At 41.7% G+C, this 26287-nt stretch overlaps 1 pseudogene; it reads right to left on the bottom strand.

Annotated features, from left to right (window-relative positions):
* Positions 1-1304: 1304 nt before the first annotated feature.
* On the bottom strand, positions 1305-25825 carry LOC106384696 (annotated as a pseudogene).
* Positions 25826-26287: the final 462 nt, after the last annotated feature.

Consider the following 26287-nt stretch of genomic DNA (forward strand, 5'->3'; position numbering starts at 1 on the left):
CAAGACCCAATTATTTTACATTTTTGATTTTATAATTGGCATAAAATTAATGTTGATTAACTAATAAATAAAAATCTGCATTATTATTATTATCATGGTAATATAATTAATGATTCGATGTATTCTTAAGGTAATATAATTAATAAAATCGTTAAACTGAGTGAAATATGAAAATACAATTATATTAATGAAATTACTAAAATGACATTATAGTTTTTTTTATACTGCTATTATGTTTCCAATTACTAAAAAAACAGTGTAATGAAAATACTAAAAGGACACTGTAATGAAATTATTAAAATTACTAAAATGACATTATTCATGTTTCCAAATAATTCTCATTTATAGTGTTATCCATGTTTTAGTACTAAAAAGTATTTTAGTTTTAATAATATAGACTAGAGCTTGTATAAATAGTAGAATATATTTCTAAATTTTTTCCCTATTAAATAATTATTTAATATAAAAATTTTAAACACAACAATAAGTTTGTAGTTTATATTTATTAATTTATTTTGGTTTTAAACTGTCAACTGTATCAGCTGTATTTTCAGAATATGATATACGCGTCTGCACGAATTTACTTTTATTTTTTATGGATCAAAAATTTAATATATGATAAAATTGTTGTATATATTATTTAAAATCTGGTGCTATATATTTTATACTCTTCAACATTGATCATATTGGATTTGCATTGCCTATTATATCAAAATATACCTAAAATAACATATTAATTTATATTTTAGTCATATTACCTTAAAGTCTTATTGATCAGCTAATCAACCCCATGATCATGCTACGTTAGTTGAATTTAGCTTTTCACAGGATCTCATGTTTTCATCAAACAAAATTGTCTACTTCTTATTTAGATCATGAATCAGTGTTAATTGAGTCACATAACATGATCAACAACAACAAAAATTAAGTTCATTAGGATGAAACACCCTGACAAAACTAATGAATAACGTTTAAAGCAAAGCAACTATAGATGAAAGTTCCCTAACTTCTTTGTAATGAAACAACTCAGAGTGTATATGGTGTCTTTATAGATCTTTCTTATGTGCAGCTTATGAAATATTCTCAAAACCAAAAGCATTAATACGGTCTAGTGTCCAGAATCCTTGGCATAAAGATTGACCAGACATTCCAAGTGGTTACTCAATCTCAGCTGCAAATCTTGAGATTAGTCTTGAGCTCCTCAACCAAGCCATTCTCTGTCTCTTTCCTTGTTTTCCCCAAAACAAGATCCTCCTTGGATCTTTCAACATGTCAAAACTAGGATCTGTGGTTTTAGAGACTAGTCATGAAGCTTTCTTAACGGTAAACACAGGTTTGCCATTGAGAGGTAAAAGATTCCAGTAAGAACCATGTTGATCAACGTTGCAGCTTATCCATTTTATTTGATAAGAACCATCTGGTGGGAAACGCGAAACATCTAGCAAGCAGCTCGAGAACCCTTGTCCTCACTCATTTGGGTCGAACTGCACAACCGCAGAAACACCATTGTTGCTCCAATCAAACCGACCTGAATTTTGCTTCTTCTTTCCAGACTTTGTAATAGCATATGATGAAACAGATTGTTACTCATTTCTACCATATCTTCATCTCTCCAAGGTGAATAAGATATCTTGGTTTCACCGTATTGAGTAGGAGTGTGATAAGCTAGTTTGGTATATATAGAGGAGACAATACAGTTTGGTTAGGCGAAGAGGGACTCGCCGTTGTTGTATGTTTTTCAACTGAAGACAAAGATCCAGTGACAGCTGAAATCCTTGTTATACTGAAATTGTATCAGGAGTGCTCTTGCTGATGTCCGAAGTAAGAGCAAATAGCTCGGCACCAACACAAAGCCTAAAATTAAAAACAAACGAAAACATATTTAGCCGAGAAGATACTCTTGTTCACATCTTTCACTTTAGTACCATCCATCATCAAATTCAATTTTGATTTTCTTAGAGTTATTTGTAAGTTAACACTATGAGAATACCTTATGTTGAAGAAATACTTGGAATGCCAAAAGGAATCTGCATCCATTTCATAATTGCTTGTGAAAGTAGATTCCTGCAACTTTTGGTAATCTCAGACATAATCTCCTCTTTGTGATTTACATTAGACTGATTCTGGAATCCATGAATGCATGCAAGAACATCTCCGCAAATAGTGAGCAGAATCTTCACCTTGCCACAAACTCTCAAAACATGATTCCTAGGTTGCAGGTGGAAACAGTTTAGTGATTCGTTTTCCTTCACGAGTACGTTAAGCTTTTCGCGGGTTTCAGGGTCCACCTTCCACAGCCGTTGAATTAAACCTTGCACAAGCCTCGAGCAAACACCACTTTGTGAAGTGAAAGGAACCAAAATGTCATGAAAAGGAACAATTCCAGCAGAAAAAGGCAGAACTGAACAGCTAAGTGAAAGAGTTGTGATATTGCTAGAGCTGCTCTCGTCTATGTCAACAAAATATGCACCTAACATATCAAACTCCTTCGCCAACTTTTGAAGCAGAATAGAGAGATACGAGGAAGCTGTTGCAGAGAATTACAACCAGTCACCTTCACCTGCTTCTTGTTGCAGATATCTTGGTTCAGCAGTCCAAGGCATTCCACGAGATCAATCACAGTTTCCAGTACTCGTGTCTTTAGAACCAGGTTTGGAAACAGAACACCTCCCTCGATGATGCTGTAATGTTCCCCAACATTCCCCAACATTCATGTACGCTTCCTGAAGAGCTACGCAGTGAGTAAACTCTCCAGGTGATTCTTTACAGAGTTCTGGTAAATAACCGCTACTTCTCAACCAATTGACTAACTTGAAACTCACACTAGGCATGAGATATAGAAGGTAGGCTGAATAATTACTTTATTAGATATGTACAAGGTATTTATACAAGACATACAAGTAGGGTAAATCGTATAGTTATGTATTTACATAGAAGTCTTTAATGTCTTACGTATTTCCTTAACACGCCCCCTCAAGATGGTGGAACCTTGGTGACACCAATCTTGTCTCGTAAAGTCTGAAATGAGGTCCTCAGAAGCGGTTTGGTTAGCCCATCGGCCAGCTGATTGTGAGTCCATACATGAACAACTCGAAGAGCATGATTCTGGATTTGACCACGAACAAAGTGGTAGTCAAGCGCAATGTGTTTCATACGAGAATGGAAAACAGGATTTGCACAGAGATAGGTAGCACCGATGTTATCACAGTAGATTGTAGGGGAGGATGGAAGCGAAACGCCAAGTTCCGTGAGAAGAGAACATATCCATCGGAGCTCAGCTGCAGTATTAGCGACAGCACGGTACTCAGCTTCCGTGGATGACCGCGCGACCCCTTTCTGTTTCTTCGATGACCAAGACAGTGGATGTGTGCCAAGATAAACGATGTAGCCATTTGTGGAGACGTAGTCGTCGCTGTCTCCAGCCCAGTCACGTGATGGTCTCAGCCATGGATGCCAGTGAGTTTGTAGATCCAGACATCGTGAATTGAAAGAAAAGAAAATTTTGAAAGTTTGAGAGATGGCGGCTTAGGTTAGATCAAAGCTCTGATACCATATAGAAGGTAGGCTGAATAATTACTTTATTAGATGTGTACAAGGTATTTATACAAGACATACAAGTAGGGTAAATCGTATAGTTATGTATTTACATAGAAGTCCATAATGTCTTAGGTATTTCCTTAACATGAGAAGCAATTGGAACTTCCCTTCAGCGTGAGATAAATAAGTTAAATAACTTTAACCAAAAACAGTTGATATTGGTCTTAAGCTTGTCAAAAATCAAAGCAGATGTGACCCACGCACCCTGCGTAAACCCCAGCTCTATAAGCAGGCCAGTAGCTTCTCTCAGTTAAAATCTGAGCCGAGCATTCAAGAGAAACGATTCCAGAGTCCAATATATCAGCAGCGAGACGCCAGAGTGTCCATCTTCATCATTCACAGGTAATCCCCAAAGAATTGGAGGATGTAATAGCAAAGCAAACATCATTTGTGTGTGGCAATCAAAGAAGCTGCATGAACCTTCACTTTTTCGTAAACTTGAGACAAAACAGAACCATCACGACTGTCCCACTTTTGCCTTTACAATTGATGACACCAAGCAGCAGTTCATGAGATCTATCTGTTTTTCTTAAGCCATCAGTTAAGCTCACTATATAACCAAAGGAGTAACCTGACTTTGTCAAGCACTAGAAGTCTCAATTCAGAATGTTTTCCCACTAAACGGTGGAGAACATTGAAGAGGTTTTGAACCTCACCAACTAGTGCAGAGTCAACTTGACAGGGATCGGAACACAATCGTGACAGTAAGGTAATCCTGTCCATGATTAATCCAACAAGCCGCAGCGGAAGAGATGTTGAAGAAACCTCAACTGATCTTTTCTCTGCTGTCCGCACTATATCTTTTCAGATACTCACCAAAATACTGATAGTTAAACAGTTGCTTGAGAATATTTGAGAATGGGAAGCAATCTCAACAATAGCTATGAGCTGATGTAATTCAGATGCATCAGCCATGCATTGTTTGTAGACAAGTATCTGCATTAACATCAAAGAAAGTAAGTATCTCAATCTGAAACAAAACAAAAATTACATATCTGGTTTATGCATCACCCTTTTGAAAAACTTGAAGAGCTTTTAAGTTGCATATTCGGTGAGAGCTCTTCTTGTTTAAGTAAGATGGAAAACTTTGCAGTTTCTCTTTCATGGACAAGAGAGAAGCACATCCCTCTTTTAGTGAGGAAGTGAAGACATCTTAGTACCGCAGCTCGAACATGAGTGGTCTTATCTTCACCAAGAAATGGCATGATAACTGTTTGATCGGAAAATGGTAATAAAAAAGATATGGGTTTTAACAAAGACGTCTTATTTATGGTCGGAGAAAACGTTCAGTCGGTTACAAGGGAAACGAAGAGAGTACGACAGAAAGGGAGCCGGTGGCTTGATGAGCTACCGGAAAAGTACAACTAACGGCGAGATGAAGCAAAGGTGAAAACCCTAATCTAGCCGCCAAGTGTTAGTCAGTGATTTCGGATCCTTCTCTCGTTGTCTCCCCTTTCCCTTATATAGACGTCCTGATGCCTCATCCTTGACCTATTTTACGCCATCTTGGTGGGCCTCCTCTGCTGGGCCGAGAAGCCCGTAGGCGTCCGAGCAGCCGCTGAGCCGAATATACTTCAGTCGACGATGATTGACTAAAAGTACTCAAGAGTCAAGCCGAGAGACCTAACTCTTGAGCCGACCGATCGAGCCGTCGCACTACCTAATCCGGGCCAGGCCTTTCTATTCCTCGGGCCTTGTGGGATGGTCAAATCCATCCTCTACAGTAAGTCCCCCCCAGTCCATTAGTGAGCGAAGTGCTTTCTGGCTCGTGATGGATTCTAAGGTTCGAAGGTTTGAGGGAATAGGAGGCCTGTCGGAAGGTTGGAGCGGTTGGTCGATGAGTCGCCCAGCGTCGTTCTCTCGGAAGCAAGCAGTAGAGGCTTTATCGCTCCTTTTGATCGTTGTGTCGCAGGGAGGATTCTGGAATATTTCCGCTTAAGGTCGATTAGTCGCGGATATTCTGATCCCGACTGACATATCTAGATTAACCGTTGGTTTATTCTGATTTTAAGAGGACCGACATCCGATTTAGACGAGAAGCTGAACCGTCGCGAGGGTCCGCTGGACATTTGGGAGAGTTTCGAGGCCCATTTAGGCCCGTTTAGACTTAATGACGACACCTCGAATACCCCCCCCCCTTTTTCTCTTTTAAATGCGCCGAGAAGTCGAAACGTCGCGAGGGTCCGCTGGATTTTTAGGGAGAGTTTCGAGGCCCATCTAGGCCCGAATAAACCTAATGATGATGCCTCGAGTTCCCCCCTCTCTCTTCCTTATAAATACGCAGATCCCCTCTCATTTCTTCAAGTTTCCTCCGCGATCAAAGGTATTTTCTCTCTCTCCTTCTTTTATCTCTCTAAGTGTTATAGCCTTCATTCGACGCGTTCTTCGCCGCCTTGTTCTACCATGTCGTCGGCTCAGGGGTTATCGAGGCAGCAAAAGGGGAAATCAGTTGTGGCGGCATCAGCTCCGGCAAAGGTTCCTGACGGAGGTTGTATCGGGGATCTCGAGTCGACTCATCACCAGGCGATGATGGACACAGTCGATTTGTCTCGCTCCCAGAGGCTTTTGGTCGCAGATGCTACAAGGCTTGCGAGGGAAGGGAGCGAGAACGTCACCGTGAGGGATCCGACGGAGTGTGCGAGAGACGGACAGAGCGGGGCGGTGCCCGTTGACTCGATTACCTTGAGGGCTCGCACAGTGGAAGACGATCCTTCGGAAGACGACGATTCTGAAGCCGAGTTGTTTCCGACGACCTTCTATCCCGAAGGGATTTTCGAGGAGCTTCCACGACTACATCCTGACTTATTGTGCCATGCTTTCGTGGCTGGTCAAGATTGGGACGGTGTGGAGGAGACTAAGTCGACCCTGAGGAGCGTGAAGAGGGTTCTTCGGGCCAAGAACGCTACAGGCGTGACCTTCCTCATTCCTACGAAGGAGCAAAGGCCTTGGTCTCCTCCGATCGGGTACCAAACAGTATACGAGTCTTATTTCCAGGATGACACTCGCTGTTGGTTTCCCATCCCGCGACTGATCACCGCGTACGCCAGGCGGCGAGATGTCGCGATTAGTCAGTTACTGAACGGCTCGCTGCGACTAGCCGTCACTCTACCAGTTCTAGCGGAGGAGATTGACATGCCGATGAGCGTCAGGTCGTTCGAAGAGATGACCTCGATTACCGATATGAAGGACGGAACCTACTCGGTGAAGATGCGACCAAACTGCAATGTGTGCGCCGGTCATCCAAACAAAACGCAGAATTGGCAGCGTTCCTACTTTTTCATCAAGTCCGACGACTCGGCTTTCGAGGAGCCTCCTCGAGAGGACTATCGGGTCCTATGGAACCGTTCTTGTGGTAGAATATCTTGTCGAGAGCTACGTCTGATTTTGTTGATCTTAACGAAACTTTCTTTTTGTTGTGCTCGCAGTTGGCCATCCCACGTCTCCAGTCTATCCTGAGGATTTCCTGAAGAGCGTTCGAGCCGTTGCTTTGCTTCGGATCTACCGTTGGTCCGAGATTACCGTCGAGAAGATTCGCGAGCTTAAGGACCGGATCGCTCGAAGTGCGTTCTCTCGCCGTTTCTGGTTATTTTTTTGATCGCAAAGTTTATTTGTCGCGTCCTGACCTTTCTGCCTTATGTTTTCAGGAGAGTGGAGATCTGATCTTCCGACCGTTCTTCCTATTCGCACCAACCGACTAGACATCCAGAAGCAAGTTTCTGAAGCAAAGAGGATGGGAACTCTTCCCGATTTGAGCGCGATGTTAGCCGCCCAGCTGGGACTGGCCAGCGAGGAAGGACCCTCGACGACGGTTCCTCGAACTGATGAGGTTCCCCCTTCTTGCGCTAGAAACGCGGGGAATGGTAAAAAAAGGAAGAGGGGCGGCTCGGGAGTCGAGGGGAGCGCCGAGGAGGCGAGCGACGTTCCTCCTTCTGGTGAACCCCAGAAGAAGAAGAAGAAGAAGAAGAAGAAGAAGAAGAGGACAAAGAAGCCCGTTGATGAGCAGTCGGGGAACCTCGAAGAACCGACTGAGATTGAGGGAGGTGATGTTCAAGAAGAAGAGCTTCAACCCGAAGAGGAGGCTTCTGAGGCTGAAATCTCGGGAGAACGGGACAACGCGGCGGAAGTTGGTGAAGGGGAGGAATCTGAAATTCCTCTTAACGCCGCCCGTCCGGACGGTTCTGAAGAAGACAGCGAAGAGTCGCTGCTTTTGATCAGGAGACGTAACGACGAGGTTGGCGATGAGGCGCGATCTCCTATTCTGGCGTCTTCTCGCGAGGGAACTTCGGTTCCCATTGGGGAAGGGGTTGCTCAGATCGGCACTTCTTCTCGCAGCTCCGCTATCTTGAGGAGGGTGCCCGGAGTCAACTTTCCAGACAAGGTTTCGTTCCACTATGAGGGACCGGCCCCTCTAGTGTACGTTTCCGAGAAGTGTGGAGAGTTCCTTCGCCAATTAAGGGGGAGGGCGAAACCTTTGCCCACTGTGAAGGACCTCATCTTTGGGGGTGAATACGAGGAAGCCGCGAGGGCCAAGCTGCTGGTAAATGGCTCGGTCCCTTCTCCTCTCTTTTTTTTGTTTCGTTCTTTAACTTTTTCTTACATTTTCATCTCCTCGTTTGTTTAGGGGGATAGCGCGACGAACGTCGTGATCGATAAGTACAACGCTGCCCTGAAGGGAGATTTGGGCGAACTCGAGCTGGCTAAGAAGGAGCATGCGGAGAAAGAGGAAGCTTCTGCTCGCCAGCTGAATGCATCGAGGGCTGACGTCGAGAGGCTTAATGGGATGGTTGCTCGCATCATTGCTCGAAGAGATGAGCTCAAAGCCGAGTTGGAGGTATCCCGAGGAGTCGTTCGTGAGCTCGAGCGGAAGAACGCCGAACTTGAGAGCGAGAAGGTTTCGCTCGCTGCGTCTCATGAAAGAGAGATGAGGCGCCTTAGAGATTCCAGGATCCTGGAAGTGACGAGGGAAAGAGGAAGAGTTGAGGCCGAGATGGCTGCGAAAGCTAATCGTCGCTTCGCTAGGATTCGCTCCCGAGAAGAGCGACGAGGTCCCTATGAGGAGGCCCGGTTGCTTCATAGCCAAGCCTTCGGAACCAGGAAATGCCTTGAGGCTTTGAAGAGGGCTGGGAGTGACATCTCGTAAGCTACTATCGAGATATTCGCCGAGCAAGAGAAGAAGTACGAGGAGGAAGCCGAGAAGCTTAGGGTGGGCGAGATACCCGAGGAAGATCTCACACTTTCTCCTCTCGTATTGGACTCTCAGTTTGTGGATGCTCGAATCTTGGCGAGTCTCGATCCGTATGGGTCCAACGCCGGCTTGATCGATCCGGAGACTGCAGTGAGTCTTCACGTTCCGCCTACTCATCCGATCGAAGAGCGGCGCGAAGACCCGACGCCTCTTCTCGAAGGTCCTTTGGCTGATCCAGAGATCGTCCCGAGATCAGACGAAGTGTATGTTTCTCCGGCTGCTCGTGAGTCAAGCGTCAGGGCTTCGGAGCTCTCCGTCCTCAACGATCGCGAGAGTGATCGGGAAGCTTAGTCTTTTTTGCTTGTTGTTTCTTTTGAGTCCCGGAGGACTTGTGTTGTTGCTTTTTAGACTTTTGCCTTTCGAGACTTCTACTTTGTTGTTTCTCTTTTGTTATTTCCAATTCTTCGAATCGTATTAACTGTTTGTCTTTTATCGTACTTGTCTATCAAATGCATGATCTCTCAAGATTCGAAGTGACTGTTTGTTTAGTATAAACGTTATTCGAGATATCGAATCGTTGTAGTGTTAAGCTCGTCATGACTTTGTCTCGGTCGATTTCTTTGACTCGCGATCGTTCGTCATTTGAGTTTCGTTTTTAATTATGAGTTCTCGACGTTGACGGTTCCAAATCGACCCTAACTTAATTTTCAAGCGTTCGGTAGGTCAGACCTTACTTAGTAAATTACAGGGTGAGTTGGAGTCATTGTCTTGGCCGTGTTGGTTTAAATCGCAACACGGTCGACTCCCGTGAATACGTGTCTGATCAGGACATATCCAACGTGGGATGCGAGTATCGATACGCTTGTTCGAGAAGCCGGGGCATGCTCATATCGGCATCGCTTAAGTGATCGTCTGCTTCGGAGATCGATTCCTCGGGGAGGAGGTTTTTTTTTTATTTTTTTTTCGGCGAGAGGCGAGTAAAAGTGGCCTTTGGGGCGCATTTACTCGGTAAGGCGTTCGTTTTGACTAAGGGTGGAAGAGGCGGAGATGTTTGGAGTTCCAAGCTCTCGGTATTGCTTCGCCTGTTGAAGTCTCGAGGCGGTATACTCCTGGTTTGATGACTTCGATTATCTTGTATGGTCCTTCCCAGTTGGCTCCAAGCTTGCCGGCTTTCCACTCCTTAGTGTTTTCGAAGACCTTTCTTAAGACAAGATTGCCTATTTCGAGGGGACGCGATTTGACCTTTTTGTTGTAGTGATCTTGTGAAGATGAATGGAATCATAACAAGGGCAGTAACAGGCTGGAGCATGCCAAAGCGGGTGCTCGAGCTCCAATCCTCATAAGCACAAGCCCGAGCCGAGTCATGAAATGGAAGCAAGAGGCAGAGCAAGAATGTATGATGGTGGTGTTGGGAACATAAATCCCTAAGCCTCTAATCGTTAGCAGGAGCAGATCAGCAGCTCAACTCCAGAGATTGTTCTCATCAAATTCTCTCTTCTTGTCTCAAGCTTGTGCCGGTTGCGGTAAGCTCGTCGTGAGAGTCGGAATCTGTGCTTGTCATTTGTCGCAATTGATTCTGGCTCACAAAGAACATGATGATCATCAGATTGAGTTTGAACAAAAGAGATAATCAAGTCTTATATGATTGATAAGCAAGCCATGGAAACTTATTTTTGCTTAATGCTCATGAGCCGTTTAATATTTTAAACGAAAGCTACAATTTCAAAAGTGATTAAAGCATGTAATGATTTAATAAAGGAGCTTATCTTTGGTGGTGAGGAAGAAACAAGCATCTGAGGCTTTGTGTCTTCGCTTGTGTCGTATTCTCAAATGGCCTGAACGTGGCAATCCATATATGCTCTCCACTTTTTTTTAAAAGTTTCTAGTGCTGGAGAACTTGGATACGTCACTATTGATGGAGCATTAGAGGTTGAGCCTTGTTTGTAACTTGACTTTGGACGTGGTCAACACGAGCAGCAACACACTTAGAGGATGAGAACCAAGATTTACCTTTGAGAAAAGACGTGAGATATCATCTCGACACAAGTGGGGTGATAATGATTAATCAATCATCTCATCATCTTATGACAATCATCCCACCAAGGTTCTCGGCAAAGACATTTTGTCAAAACGATCTCAGCATCACGTTTGACGTCTACGCGTCTCCTACTCATCAAAGCTCGAGACTTCATCATGGGACCACTCCATCTACATATGGATCGCAACAATACCGTGAAGACATGTCCACCGTGGTGATTTGATTGTGACGGTTCGTCCATGGTGGTACGTTCATAATGATGTCTATGGCAACTTGTTCTTGGCAGTTAGTCGATTGACGCTTCATCCATGGCAACTTGCTCCGGTGGTTCAGAACACTGTCTTCACAGATCGTTCGAGCAACCATCCCGGAGTAAGAAGTCCGATCGGAATCAGAAGTATGCCGATGACAGCTCGCCCGGGACGGTCCGTCCATGACACTTCATTTGTGGAAACCTTACCATGACGTCCCGTTCATGACGATCATCTGCGACATGGGTACGTGCCTAGTTCATTGTCTAATAAACCCTATTCATAAAGTTCGCAGAGATCGACTTCGTCTCTCTCAACGAACTTTGGGGGGGCTTATTGTTGGGGGTGGATCTTGATCCTCTAGCAAGGCCCATAAGACAAGGAACTAGGCCCATTTGGTTAGAAAACCCTAAACATATCTTTGTATAAATAAAGAGATATCTCTCTTGAACAAAGGAGAGCTCTTCTTTCCCTTTTTTAGACCTAACACTTCTTACAAAGAGTTTATGAATTCTTAGACTTATTTACATTTGTAATCTTACATGTAAAACAATCTTTTTTTTTGTTCAAAAAAAAAAAAAAAAAAAAGATTGTAAAACAATCTTTGATCTATAAATTCTTTTAGATGTTCATTTCTCATTTGATTCTTTAAAATTTCTTTTAAACCTCAAGAATCTAATCTTTTATCTTTAGATTCTTTTATTGTATTGATTCAACAAACACTACCAGCATAAACACCATTTTTGGATCAAACAATAACCTCTACCTGTACCCACATTCGATAATATTAGATTTTTTCTCTTTATCTATACAAAAATAAAAAAAAAGGGTTTTTCACTTTCCATCAGCCATCCAGTGAAGACCAAAACTCTCAGAAAAGAGTGTCAGGATTTTAGAAACGGGAGAATAAGACTATAAATATCTTGTCGGTCTAATAAGAAATTTTCATTTCATCTTTTAGTTTTCTATAGTTACAGATTTAATTTTAAAAAGGGCGAACATATTGAGTGCAAGAAGAACATACAAGTTCAGAAGCAAGATGAGTAGATCTTGAAGCAAGCTTGGTCAAAGAAACCAGGAATGGAACCAAATTTTCCTCGTTTGATGACCCTCCAGCAGCAATAGCTTCATACAGATCTGCAGTAACACAGATGACTTCAGTTAATGAACTATGATAGTCCGTCCCTACACTAGCAGACTTTCATCATGAGAATAGATACTCCAATCACAAAGTTTGAAACTCTCAAAATGGCAACAAAAGTGAAATTAAACTCCATTCTATCAAGTTTTTCTTTACCAGAAATCTCTTAATAGCATACTATAAGTGAAAATATTTTTTGAGTATTAGAAGCAGATGGAATGGGGAACCTTGAATGCTCTGTTAGAAATAGCATGTGAGCATCCCATTTTTGCAAAAACTCGCACAGCAGCTAACCTGGTCTTTGGCATTAACTCCGGAAGTTTCACCATGTCATGTAGCATCCCAAAAACAACCAATGCAAAGTCATCTGCTACTTCACAAAAGTAACCTGCAGCAAACAGAGATGATCTTACCTGTGAGCAGAAAATAGATCAAACCATTCAAGTTTTCACAAACAAAAAAAAAAAGCAACAATCGATTCTAGTAACTACCAAACTCGAACGGCATAAAGGTTAGTAATCCATTTGGACAAATCATAAGAAAAACTCCAAGATATTTTATCATAAACATTACTCATATTACTCACACGTGAAGGTTGTAACCAAAACTCCCAATATGCTGAAAAACTGATCTATTTATACCTCCAGATCATGTGAAGAAGCCATACTGGTGAAAATCAAGTGCCGAACTCGCTGGCGAAATCTCTCCAACAACCAAACAGAACCAAAGCCAAAGCTTTTGCCTCAGAATCACCCCCTTATCATAAACATTCTTCACTACTCTTTTAAGCATCTCCATACACCCTACTCCAAAATCATTTTTTATATATGTACTTACTTTATTTCCTTCCCACAATTTCTCAAGGTTGCTATAACTCATAAATATTTCCACCAGGTACTCCGGATTAAAATTAGAAGGCAGACATGTCATCGGAAATTTGCTCCAATGCAGTAATCTAACTTCTCGAGGTAGGCAATTCAGACTTTCTAGTATATATGGACTGGGGTGATTTTTATCACAAAAGAAAGTCTTAAGAATTGGACATTCTTTCAAAGGCTCCATCACTTATCTTCAAATTTATTCCTAGAACACTTGGACTACCCTGAAAAGCACCAAGATAAATAAGCAATGTATTGTTATCAAATTTTCAGGGAGAACTGCAGTGTAGGAGTAATGTGAAACTTACTATTGTATCATTACGTAGTACTTGGCAAATATCTCCATCATCAACCAAAAACTGACGCCGGCCAGGTTCATTAGGGGATTGTTTACGAACAATTTCTCTACCCAACGTGCTAGCAATCATGCATCTTTATATATCCCCAGATGAAGGTTATGAAAGATTTCTCATCTAAAACTCGAAGACGACCTCTCACACCATCGAAATTATGTGCAAGACACTCTTCCACTTTATCAATATGTTGGTCGTCGAAAAAGCAGGCTATATGAAGAAATAAAGCTTGATCTTCCTCGCATAAGGCATCATAACTGAACTTTAAAATACTTTCTGTTTCTCCGTCAAGTCTGGTTCTTAACCTCGGTAGCTCCTCTTCCCACTCCTTGTGCATTCCTTTAAAATAAGATCCCATAACCCTTAGACCCAAAGAGAGATTACCAGCAACGTATGTAACTTCACAAGCAAGGTCTTGAAAGCCATCATATGGGGAATTTTGACAAAAAGCATTCATGCAGAAAATTTCAAGAGCCTCACGAAAATGTGGGAAATCAACCTTGTAAATACGGTTAATCCCATGTGCATTCAAAATTTTCTTATCTTGCGTTGTGACGATAATTCTACTTCCAGGACCAAACCACGAAGGTACTTTCGCCAAGGCATCTAGTTGCGCTGAATGGTCCACGTCATCGAGAACAACTAACAGTTTCTTATCTTTTAACCTGTCTTGTGCAACTCCTAAATGACAAATACTGACACCTTCGTGGTTGATTATTTGAGATAAGAACTCTTTCTGTAATTGCAGTTGGGCGCTGTATTCATCGAAACAAGGTCTTGGATAGTATCTTTTGATATTCTCCATGAAGACACTAAGTTGGAAGTCATGGGAGTGTTGGCTAAATAGAAATCTGGCGATGGTGCTTTTACCAATTCCAGACGGACCCCAAATCCCTATCATCCTCGCTTCATTGGAATCTAGACATAAAAGCGGTTTCATCTTTTCCATGTGAGCTTACATCCCAACTAAGCTGTCCAAAGCACTTGATGGCCCAGAATTAATCAGGTTGTTTGAAACATCAGTGGCTATTTCCTCGATCATGGCCGCTTCATTATCCCTAAGCAGAGGAAAGATAGAAACATTATTCTCTCAATACATGAAAAAAAAGTCACATTTCATGTTTTGTACACAATTTTGAAAGATGTTAAAACTTAAAATACACAAAACTCTCAAATTTAAGATCTCTATTTGAATTCACACCCCAATCGGTGTTAGAATGAGAGAATTATTGAGAGTTTATTTCTGGAGAATGAAGAACATGAAGAACATGAGGGAAAGGGAAAGTATGAGAGAGATGTAGATTTCAAAATGTAAGAGAGAGAAGGAGAGAATAGTTTCCCTAATTTAATTGTAGATCTAGATACAAGTATTTAAAGGTAAGTTGCATCAGTACACAATAAAGAAAATATTCATTGTTTTAAAATATCTTCAATGGTCTTCTTCTCTCTTCTTCTTCTCTTCAATAAAATACTCCAGTATAGTAATCCTTATAAAACCTTAAAAAACCTTATAAGTCTCTAGCTTAATTCTCAAGTCTGGCAGTTTACTTCTCAAGTCTGGCAGCTTAATTCTCAAGTCTGGCAGCTTACTTCTCAAGTCTGGCAGCTTACTTCTGCTTCATGTCAACACTCTCCCTCAAGCTTGACCATATGGAACAAGTCAAGCTTGGAAGCCATGAAGTATTCCCTCATTAAAACCTCAACTAGGTAAAACCCTTTGGGAGAAAACCCAAGTCAAGGAAAAAGAGTAGAACACTTCATGAATGAGATATCAGTGACATGAGAGGTCTATGAGTCTCAATTTTGGATGAATGAACTCACAGACTTTAGTGCTTGCTGCCTTGGTGAAGATATCAGCTAACTGATCTTCACTTCTAGTATAGCAGGGTAAAATGATCTTCTGCTCCACAGCTTGTCTCACCTTGTGACAATCAACTTCAATTTGTTTAGTCCTTTCATGGAATACTGAGTTTGATGCTATGTGGATAGCTGCCTGGTTATCACAATGCATTGTGATTGGTGTTGTTGCTTTTATGCCCAAGTCTCTTAGCAGGTTCCTGATCCAAATGAGTTCACTAGTTAGCTTCCTCATTGCCTTATACTCTGCCTCTGCACTTGAACATGATACCACCTTTTGCTTCTTGCTCTTCCATGTGACTAGGTTGCCTCCAACGAAAGTACAATAGCATGTTGTTGACCTCCTGTCTACTCTATCACCAGCCCAATCAGCATCACAATATCCCACTATCTCTGTACTCTTATTGCAACCCATCCAAACACCTTGACCAGGAGCCTCTCTTAGATATCTCATGATCCTTTCCACCATATTCCAATGATGAACCTTTGGTGCTTGCATATGTTGACTGGCTTGATTCACAGCAAAACAGATGTCTGGTCTTGTATGGTGAGATAGATTAGCTTCCCAACCATCCTTCTATAGAGCTTGAAGTCGCCAAATGGAGTATCCTCAAACTCCCCATCACGCAAGACCTTGTAACCTTCTTCAAGTGGTGTCTTAGCTACTCTTGCTCCAAGTTCACCTGCCTCTTTTAAAAGGTCAAGTGTGTACTTTCTTTGAGATAAGAAAAGCCCCTGTTTAGAGTGGCATATTTCTATCCCTAGAAAGTACTTTAGCTCACCCAAATCTTTAATATCAAAGGTAGACTTAAGAAAAACTTTAGTAGAGATGATACCTTCCTTGTCACTTCCTGTGATGATGATATCATCTACATAGATCAGAATCACCACAATTGCTTGCTTACTTGTGAGGGTAAAGAGTGTGTGATCAGCTTCTGACTTTACAAACCCTTTTCCATTGAGGGTTGTACTCAGCTTGTGATACCAGGCTCTTGGAGACTGTTTTAATCCATAGATTGCTTTCTTCAGCCTTAGGACATTTCCTGGCTTGACCATGTCTTCCATACCAGGTGGTGGTCTCATATACACCTCATCCTCAAGCTCTCCTTGTAGAAATGCATTCTTGACATCCATCTGCCAAAGATCCCATTCCAAGTTCACTGCCAAAGAGAGCAGAATTCTTATGGTATGGAGCTTAGCTACTGGTGCAAAGGTGTCTAAATAGTCTTCTCCATAGACTTGGGTATATCCTCTTGCAACCAGCCTTGTCTTCTTCCTTTCTGGTTTTCCATTAGCTAGGTACTTGATGGTGAAGAAAAGCCGACTTGTCACTGCCTTCTTTCCTTTTCGAAGTTCAGTCTCAAACCATGTATCATTCTTGATCATGGCTCCCATCTCATCTCCAACAGATTCTCTCCACTCCTTGTGTTGCATAGCTTCTTCATATGTTCTTGGAATGTATTCCTGATCCAATTCACTGATGAAGACTTGATGATCTTCTGGATATTGAGCAAGGGAGCATACTGCACTTATTGGGTGAGCTACAGCTTCAGCATTGAAGTAAACTTTTGTATTGATCCATTGTGAGGGTTTCCTGATCCATGTACTCCTTCTCAAAGGTTGTATCTGCTCAGATTCTGCTTCATTTCCTTCACTTGGCGCCTCTACTTGAGTCTGTATCTGCTCAGGTTCTATTTCATTTCCTTCACTTGGCGCCTCTACTTGAGTCTCAACATCTGATTCTGATGGCATCTCATCTTGATCATGAGCTACTGAGTTCTCTTCAGATTGAGCTTGTGTAGACTGCTCAACATTTCTACTGCCCCTCTCATGATTAGGATGAGTGCTCTCAACACTATCAGCTGCAGTAGATGGTACATTTTCAAGGACAGGTTCCACCCTTGGTAAAGAGGGCATACTGATTCTCAGGCTCTCCATTACTCTCCTAAGGTTGTTTGCTCTATCTGAGGCTGATTGAGAAAGATCTTTGAGCTCTTCCCAACTCTTTCCATCATAATAGCCTCTAGATTCTACAAACTTCACATCCCTTGAGACAAGAACCCTTCTTGACTCTGGATCATAGCACTTATACCCCTTCTGAGTTGGAGAGTAACCAATGAACATAGCTTTTGAGCTTTTAGCATCAAGCTTGTTCCTCAGCTCCCCAGGTATCATCACAAAACAGAGGCATCCAAACACACGCAAGTGGTCCAAAGATGGTTTGGTCTTGTTTAGGACCTCAAAAGGAGACATGTCGTTGAGGACTTTAGTTGGAGTTCTATTGATCAGATAAGTAGCAGACATCACAGCATCACTCCAGAATCTTTTTGGAACATTGGTGTAGAACATCATTGATCTTGCTACCTCCATCAAATGTATGTTCTTCCTCTCAGCAACTCCATTCTGTTGAGGAGTGTAAGGATAGCTTGTCTGGTGAGTAATCCCATGTTGAGCAAGATATTGCTTGAATGCATGACTTGTATACTCTCCACCATTATCTGACCTTAGAATTTTCATCTTGGCATTGAAATGGTTGCAGATATGGGTCTGGAAATTCTTGAAAGCATCCAACACCATGTCCTTAGACGGAATCAGTGTCACCCAAGTGTATTTGGATTTCTCATCAATGAAGGTGACAAAGTATTTGTGGTTCTCTCTGGACACACATGGAGCAGTCCATACATCAGAGTGAACTAGGTCAAAACATCTTTCATAGATGGTGCTAGACTGTGGGAAGACTGTTCTACAATGCTTCCCCAATATGCAAGCTTCACAATCATCATTCTTGAAGACCACACCTGGAAGCATCAAGTTTAGGGCTCTTGCATGAGAATGTCCCAACCTAGCATGCCATAGTGTGCTATCAACCCCGCTGGATGTACTAGCCAAACACTGAGAAGTGGAAGGTCTAGACATCTCTGTCTTCTGAAGATGATAGAGTTCATTGTGAATGTGCCCCTTCCCAATCACTTGGCATGTCTTTAAGTCTTGAAATTCAACCTCATCTGGTCTGAAGACAACCTGACAACTCAGATCAACAGTAGTCTTTCTCACAGATAGCAAGTTTGATGTAAACTGAGGCATATACAAGGCAGTGGATTCCCTATCAAACAACCTCAAGTTCCCTATCCCTTCTATCTTAATCTTATCATCATTTGCTATTTGAACATTCCATGAGGCAGGCTGGACATCACTAATCAAGTTCCTATCACTAATCATGTGATGGTTTGCTCCTGAATCTATAATGATAGGTTTAGGGTCAAGAGAGTGTGTACCAGCCTTCTTTGATGAGATAAAGGCTTGGATAAGGGAATGTAGGTCACTCATGGTTGCTGAACCATCAGTGTTAGCTGCACTATCAGTACTTCTCCATGTTCCTTCTTCATTTGAACCACCAATGACAGATGAATACATGGTTCGACCTTGAATCGATGGATGCTCAAACTCCTTGATTACATTCCTGGCTTGATTCAAGTCATTTCTTCTTGGCATACTGTGCTTCTTATGTTGTTCATTAGCCTTCTTGTACTATGGAAACAACACCATGTTGGAGTTCTTCCTTATGAAGAGATATGGACCAGTGGACAATAAATTGTTCCTACTGATTTTGAGATAAACTGGACTCTGATGAAGTTTTTCCTGATATGGCTGAAGCTTTCTTGAGTTCCAGAGAATATGATACTCCTCTATCTTGAGTTCTGGTGAGTTTCTTTTTTTTTGAAAGACCTTTGGACCAGTGGATAAAAGGATGTATCCAATAGATTTTGAAGATAATCTGAGAAAGAAATAAAGAAATTTGCGGAAGCTTTTGTGAGGTTCAAGAGCTTATTGCTCTGATACCATGTTAGAATGAGAAAATTATTGAGAGTTTATTTCTGGAGAATGAAGAACATGAGGGAAAGGGAAAGTATGAGAGAGATGTAGATTTCAAAATGTAAGAGAGAGGAGGAGAAAATAGTTTCCTTAATTTAATTGTAGATCTGGATACAAGTATTTAAAGGCAAGTTGCCTCAGTACACAATAAATAAAATATTCATTGTTTTAAAATATCTTCAATGGTCTTCTTCTCTCTTCTTCTTCTCTTCAATAAAATACTCCAATATAGTAATCCTTATAAAACCTTATAAAACCTTATAAAACTTATAAGTTTCTAGCTTAATTCTCAAGTCTGGCAGTTTACTTCTCAAGTCTGCCAGCTTAATTCTCAAGTCTGGCAGCTTACTTATCAAGTTTGGCAGCTTACTTCTGCTTCATGTCAACAATCGGAGTTCATAAATAACGAAACAGCTGGTGTAAAATTTACAGGGTTATAAATGTTCATAAGTTGTAGAATTTTTCGAACTAATACCTTTATGTTATGTTTGAGGTTTTTTATTGATATTATATTTTGATGTTTTGGAAGGATTAAGAGCAAGTAAAAATTAAGCGGACAAACCAGGTGCTTGAATCGTAACCAGCAATTGTGGCCACCTTCTCCAAAGCATGTCTCCATTTTTCAGTATCCTCCTTTACCAACACAAGTTTTTCCAAAAACCTTGCCAAAATATCCAGTCAGCTTCTTTACATCAGAAGGATCTATTTTATAGAAAACGGGGATTACGGTTTGGCCTAACTCTTCTTTGCACTTCATAATCTCCACCAACTCGTCAACACACCACTTTGAAGATGCATAGCTCCTCGAGATCAAGATGATTGTGATCTTAGATTCTCTAATGGCCCTTATGAGTTCGGGACCGATAGATTCTCCTCTCCTGATCTCATTGTCAATGAATGGTGTGGTTCCTTTTCTTTTAAACTCCTTCTTAAGGTGGCTGAGAAAATTTATGAGGACATCTTCCCCGCGAAAGCTTGGAAAGACATCGTGTAGTTGTATTAGGATAAGTACTATATGTTTAAGATAAATATAAGCTTGTGCTTATCTCCTATAGTTTAGGAGTTATCTTTACGCTTGATTACCTTGTATAAGTACACGTCTAAGGACTCAATAATAAACAAGTTGTTTTGGTATCTAATTCTACATGGTATCAGAGCTATCCTAAATTTTTCAAAAGTCTCAAGGCAAACAAAGCCGAGACACGCACACGTGTTGTGCTTGAGTCACGATGGAAGTTTCTGTCGTTCCACCGATTTCCCCTTACACCTTGTCTAACTCCGACAATCCAGGAGCCCTCATTAAATCGGTGCTTCTCTCCGGTGACAATTATAATGAATGGTCAACTGAGATGCTTAATGCTCTGCAGGCCAAACGCAAATCAGGGTTTATCAGTGGCACTATCAAAAAGCCGACGCCTGATCATGCTGACTACGAGAATTGGATGACAGTAAACTCCATGATCGTAGGTTGGATTCGAGTTTCCATTGAACCGAAGGTCAGATCGACAGTGACACTCATTGCTGATTCTTCTCAATTATGGAGCAATCTCAAGCAGAGGTTCTCTGTTCACAACAAAGTTCGTCTTCACCAGCTCAAAGGACAAATCTCTACATGTCGCCAAGATGGTCAATCTGTTCTTCAATACTTTGGCAAGTTAAGCTCGTTGTGGGAAGAATATTTTCTTCTCAGACCACTACCGGCTTGTACGTGTGGAGTCGCCGACACTTTGTCAAAAGTAAGAGATGAAGACAAAGTTCACGACTTCCTGCTAGGACTCGATGATGTTAGATACGGCAATCTTTGCACAACTATCATCGGGCTCGATCCATTGACAACTCTGGAGGAAGTCTACTCAAAAGCAATACGCGAGGAACAGATAATTGCGTCTGCTCGTGGTCGCGAGAATCAACATGATGCTTTGGGGCTCGTGACTTGCAGTACTCAACAACAAGATGCGTCATCAACTACTGCAGATGTCATTACCATATCAGACACTCAATCTACAGCCAGAACGGATACAATTCTTCGCACTCGAGATCGATCTATGCTGTGTTCTCACTGTGGTCGCAATGGCCACGAAAAACGAGACTGTTGGCAGCTTGTTGGATATCCAGACTGGTGGACCGAACGCAACAAGCAAAGTTCTCGTGGCAGAGGAACATGTCGTGGTGGAGGATGTGGTGGTGGCCGAGCTGCGAATGCATCGGCTCATGCTACTAGTGCGAACTCGTCTGTGTTTCCTGACTTCACACAAGACCAATGGCGAGTTCTCTCTCAATTGATTCACGAAAAAATCCAACACCAGTGACAAGCTTTCTGGTAAGAAACAATATGGTGATGTTATCCTCGACACAGGTGCCTCTCACCACATGACTGGAGCCAGCTCTTTGCTGATTAACATCGTCGCCATAGCACCGTGCTCTGTTGGGTTTGCTGACGGCAATAAAACATTCGCTGTCAGCATGGGGGACTGTCCTCTATCAGAGAAAGTTTCACTGAAAAATATGTTGCTTGTGCCTTCATTGAACTGCACTCTTATATCAGTTTCTAAGATTCTGAAGCAAACTAGATATTTTGCAACATTTACTGATATGGTTTGTGTATTGCAGGACCATTTTTTCGAGGACTTTGATTGGAAGAGGTGAAGAGCGTGATGGGGTATACTTTCTGACAGAGGTCGCCACGGCTAAAGTTCACAGTGTCAACGCCTCTGCGGATCAAGCTCTCTGGCATCAACGTCTAGGACACCCAAGTTTTACTGCTGTTTCGGCTTTACCTATGCTTTCTGTTTCTTCTAGTTCTGTACTAGTTCCCGTCATTGCGACAATTGTTTTCAAGCTAAACAAACCAGAGAGGTGTTTTCTGATAGCAATAATAATTCAAATGAAATTTTTGCACTTATCCACTATGATGTTTGGGGGCCGTATCGTGTTCCTTCTACTTGTGGAGCTGTTTATTTTCTCACCATTGTTGATGATCATTCACGAGCAGTGTCGACTTACTTAATGCTCGCAAAGTCTGAGGTTCAAACAGTTCTGAAAAACTACATTACATACGCTGACAAGCAATTCAACAAATCAGTTAAGATCGTTCGCAGTGACAACGGAACAGAGTTCATGTGCTTCTCTGATCATTTTCGAGAACTTGGCATTATTCATCAAACTTCTTGCGTCTCAACGCCTCAGCAAGATGGGCGTGTTGAAAGAAAGCATAGGCACATTTTAAACATTGCTAGAGCCCTGCTGTTTCAAGCTTCTCTACCTATAAGATTTTGAGGTGAAGCCATTCTCACCGCCGCGTATCTAATCAACCATACTCCCTCTAAGCTTCACCAAGGACGCACTCCCTATGAAACTCTTCACGGTCACAAACCAGATTATGGTCAGCTCCATGTATTTGGTTCAGCTTGTCACGTACATTACATGTCGAGGACAAAGGATAAGTTCGATCCACGAAGTCGAGTGTGTGTGTTTCTTGGCTGTGCACTTGGGAAAAAGGGCTGGAAAGTGTTTGATATGGAAACTGAAGAAATCATTATTTCAAGAGATATGGTATTTTGGGAAGATATCTTTCCCTACTCTGAGAAACAACCAATACCACCACAACATGCAATTTCTATACCTGACCATGACTGGGCCATACATCAGACTGTTGCAGACAGGGAAGTCCAGTTGATCAGCCTCCGACAGAAACAACAGTGCCCTCTCTGGTTGAAATTTCTATACCACAGGCTGCACCTGCCTCCTCTGTTCCGGAAGCGGAAACAGTCACAGCTCAGACATCACCTGCCTCCTCTGTTCTGGTAGCAGAAACAGTCACAGCTCAGACATCACCTGCAGCCTCGACGTCAACCCCTTTACCTGTTACGTCTCGACGAGGACAAAGGGAGCGTACTCCGTCCGTCAAACTGAAAGACTACGTCACCTACGACATTCAAGTTCTACATACCCATCACGCTCCTACTTCTTTCCTGTCACAGTCCTCGTCTACGGCCTCAGGTACAACACCTTACCCTCTTTCAGAATTTATATCTGACTCTAACTTCTCTCCAGGACAGCAAGTCTTTCTCGCTGCTATCACAGCTGAAGTTGAACCAAAACACTTTGCTGAGGCAGTTCTGGAAGATGTCTGGAACGACTCGATGTTTGAGGAAGTTGATGCTCTAGAAGAGAAACACACTTGGGACATTGTTACACTTCCTCCCGGCAAGGTCGTAATTCCTAGCCAGTGGGTTTATCGCATCAAGTATAATGCTGACGGTACCATCAAGCGACACAAATCACGTCTTGTGGTCAATGGCAGTAAGCAAGTCGAGGGTGAGGATTACTAAGACACATTCGCTCCTGTGGTCAAAATGACCACGATCCGGTCTCTTCTCAGACTAGTCGCTGCAAAGAACTGGGAAGTTTTTCAAATGGACGTCAACAACGCGTTCTTACACGGCGATCTTGACGAAGAAATCTATATGCTTCTTCCTCCTGGATTTCGCCACACACACGCAGGGAAAGTCTGTCGTCTTCGGAAATCTCTCTATGGACTCAAGCAGACTCCAAGGTGTTAGTTTAAAAAGCTCTCTGACTCTCTACTTCGGTTTGGTTTCATTCATTCATATGATGACTACTCTCTCTTCTCCTATGTCCAGAATGGAATCGAGATGCACGTTCTCATTTACGTGGATGATCTTTTGATCTGCGGTAACAACAATCATATGTTGCAGAATTTTAAAGACTACCTAAGTCGATGCTTCTCTATGAAGGACTTGGGAAAACTAAAATACTTCCTTGGACTTGAAGTCAGTCGAGGACCAGAAGGATTCTTTGTCTCGCAACGTAAGTACACTCTCGACATAGTCTCAGAAACAGGCAATTTAGGCTGTAAACCTGCCGCTACACCACTTGAACAAGGTCATCAACTTGCTAATCCAAAACTTGACAGTCCGATGCTCGCAAATCCAAGGCAGTATCGTCGTCTGGTTGGTCATCTCATATATCTCTGTCACACAAGGCCTGAACTGAGCTATGCTGTTCACATCTTGACACAGTTCATGCAAGTCCCAAAAGAAGCTCATTGGGACGTCGCGCTTCGCGTGGTTCGGTACTTGAAGGGTTTCATTGGCCAAGGTATTTTGCCCAAGTCAAACCCTGATCTCTCCCTCACTATCTACTGCGATGCTGACTGGTCGTCGTGTCCTGCGTCTCGTCGATCCTTGAGCGCTTATGTCGTCATGCTTGGAGGTTCACCAATTTCTTGGAAAACTAAGAAACAGGACACGGTCTCGCACTCTTCAGATGAAGCAGAATACAGAGCCATGTCTGATGCACTTAAAGAAATAAAATGGCTGCGACGTCTTCTTGAAGGATTGGGTATCAAACAACCTGGACCATCGCGTTTCTTTTGTGACAGCAAAGCCGCAATCCACATAGCTGCGAACCTGGTGTTTCATGAGCGCACAAAGCATGTGGAGAATGACTGTCACGCTGTGAGAGATGCTGTCAAGGCCAAGACTATTGAGACAATTCATGTCACGACACATTCTCAGGTTGCAGACATTTTAACAAAGGCTCTTGGGCGCGCAAAATTTGAAGAGTTATCGTCCAAGTTGGGTTTGACTAATCTTCACACTCCAACTTGAGGGGGAGTATTAGGATATGTACTATATGTTTAAGATAAATATAAGCTTGTGCTTATCTCCTATAGTTTAGGAGTTATCTTTACGCTTGATTACCTTGTATAAGTACACGTCTAAGGACTCAATAATAAACAAGTTGTTTTGGTATCTAATTCTACAAGTTGTGAGATGAAGAAGATGGAAATGATAAAAGAGACAAAGAAGACGGATGTGATGATGGCACTTGAATTTGGCTTTGGTTCTTCACTATGATATTCTTTCTCACTGGATTCCAAAGCTCGTCCGCTTTCCTCTTCATTTTAAATTTTTTTTTTACTGTAAGTTTATGAGGTAGATAAAAAGGAAAATCGATTTATTGGTTTTCTTGATGGAATCTGAACTTCTTACAAAACATGAAGAAGCATACAACAAGAATGGTAAAGGAGACAATTTTTTTTGTAAAGGAAATGATAAGAAGGACGAAGCAATCTGTGTTGTGGAGAGAGGGACCAAGATGATATCTAGATGAGATATGTAGAGCAATAATGAACCAAAGAGAGACTCGTGGAAAATTTGTATGTTTAATTGCATAAGTATCACTAAAAGTTGACTCTGTCGACTCACAAAGACTTTTGTGGAAAAATATGTCACCGACGAAAAATAATGTGCATAAAGTTGAAGTTTAATGTAAAGCCCCCACCATTCTTTCTGTGAACAAATCCGTTTTGGGCCTTTTGGCTATATCCTATCCTAAGAAGGAAAAGGCAAGGAAGAGCATAAGCAATCTCAAGGAAGCAGTGCAAAAAAAAAAAAAGGAAGCAGTGATCATAATCAATTTCACACTTGAAACTTCACAGCAAAGAAATCAATCTTCTTTTGATAAAAAAAAAAGAAATCAATCTTCTCTGCAAGCTTTATAATTCTTTATCCTCCTGGTCTTGCCAATCTTTCTTTCAAAACATTTGGGGTTTGTTTGGTTTTCATATGATCCAAGCTTAAGTACATTCTTCGTAAAAGCCTTTTAGTGCTTGAAGGCGGAACATAACGTTAATTAGATAATGAACATTAAAAAGAGTTGCATACCAATCTATATGTTTCAGATCCTAAATATGATTTTTTGATAAGTTTTAACTCTTTCACTAATCTACAACATAAACGAAGTCCTCTGTATGATCATGCATGAGTATAAATTCTCACCTTGACCAAAATTAATGCAAGTTGCATAAAACTTTTTGATCGACCTCGTCGGTAATTGTTATTTCATGAATTACGTAGTAGATGGAGAATATTTTACCATACATACATTACAAATATAATCTAATATTACGCAAAGATAATCACACACAAATACAACATAAAATGGATATCAAATGAGATCGTCATCATCTAAACAAAGTGAAGTTATGGTACTTTAGTTCTTAATGCAAACAATATTTATAGAGATATAGATTATAGATAATAACAACTAATACCTTGTATTTATCCATATACATATTCCCCTTAGA

Source organism: Brassica napus, chromosome C3 (assembly GCF_020379485.1).
Source record: "Brassica napus cultivar Da-Ae chromosome C3, Da-Ae, whole genome shotgun sequence".
Classification (NCBI taxonomy): domain Eukaryota; kingdom Viridiplantae; phylum Streptophyta; class Magnoliopsida; order Brassicales; family Brassicaceae; genus Brassica; species Brassica napus.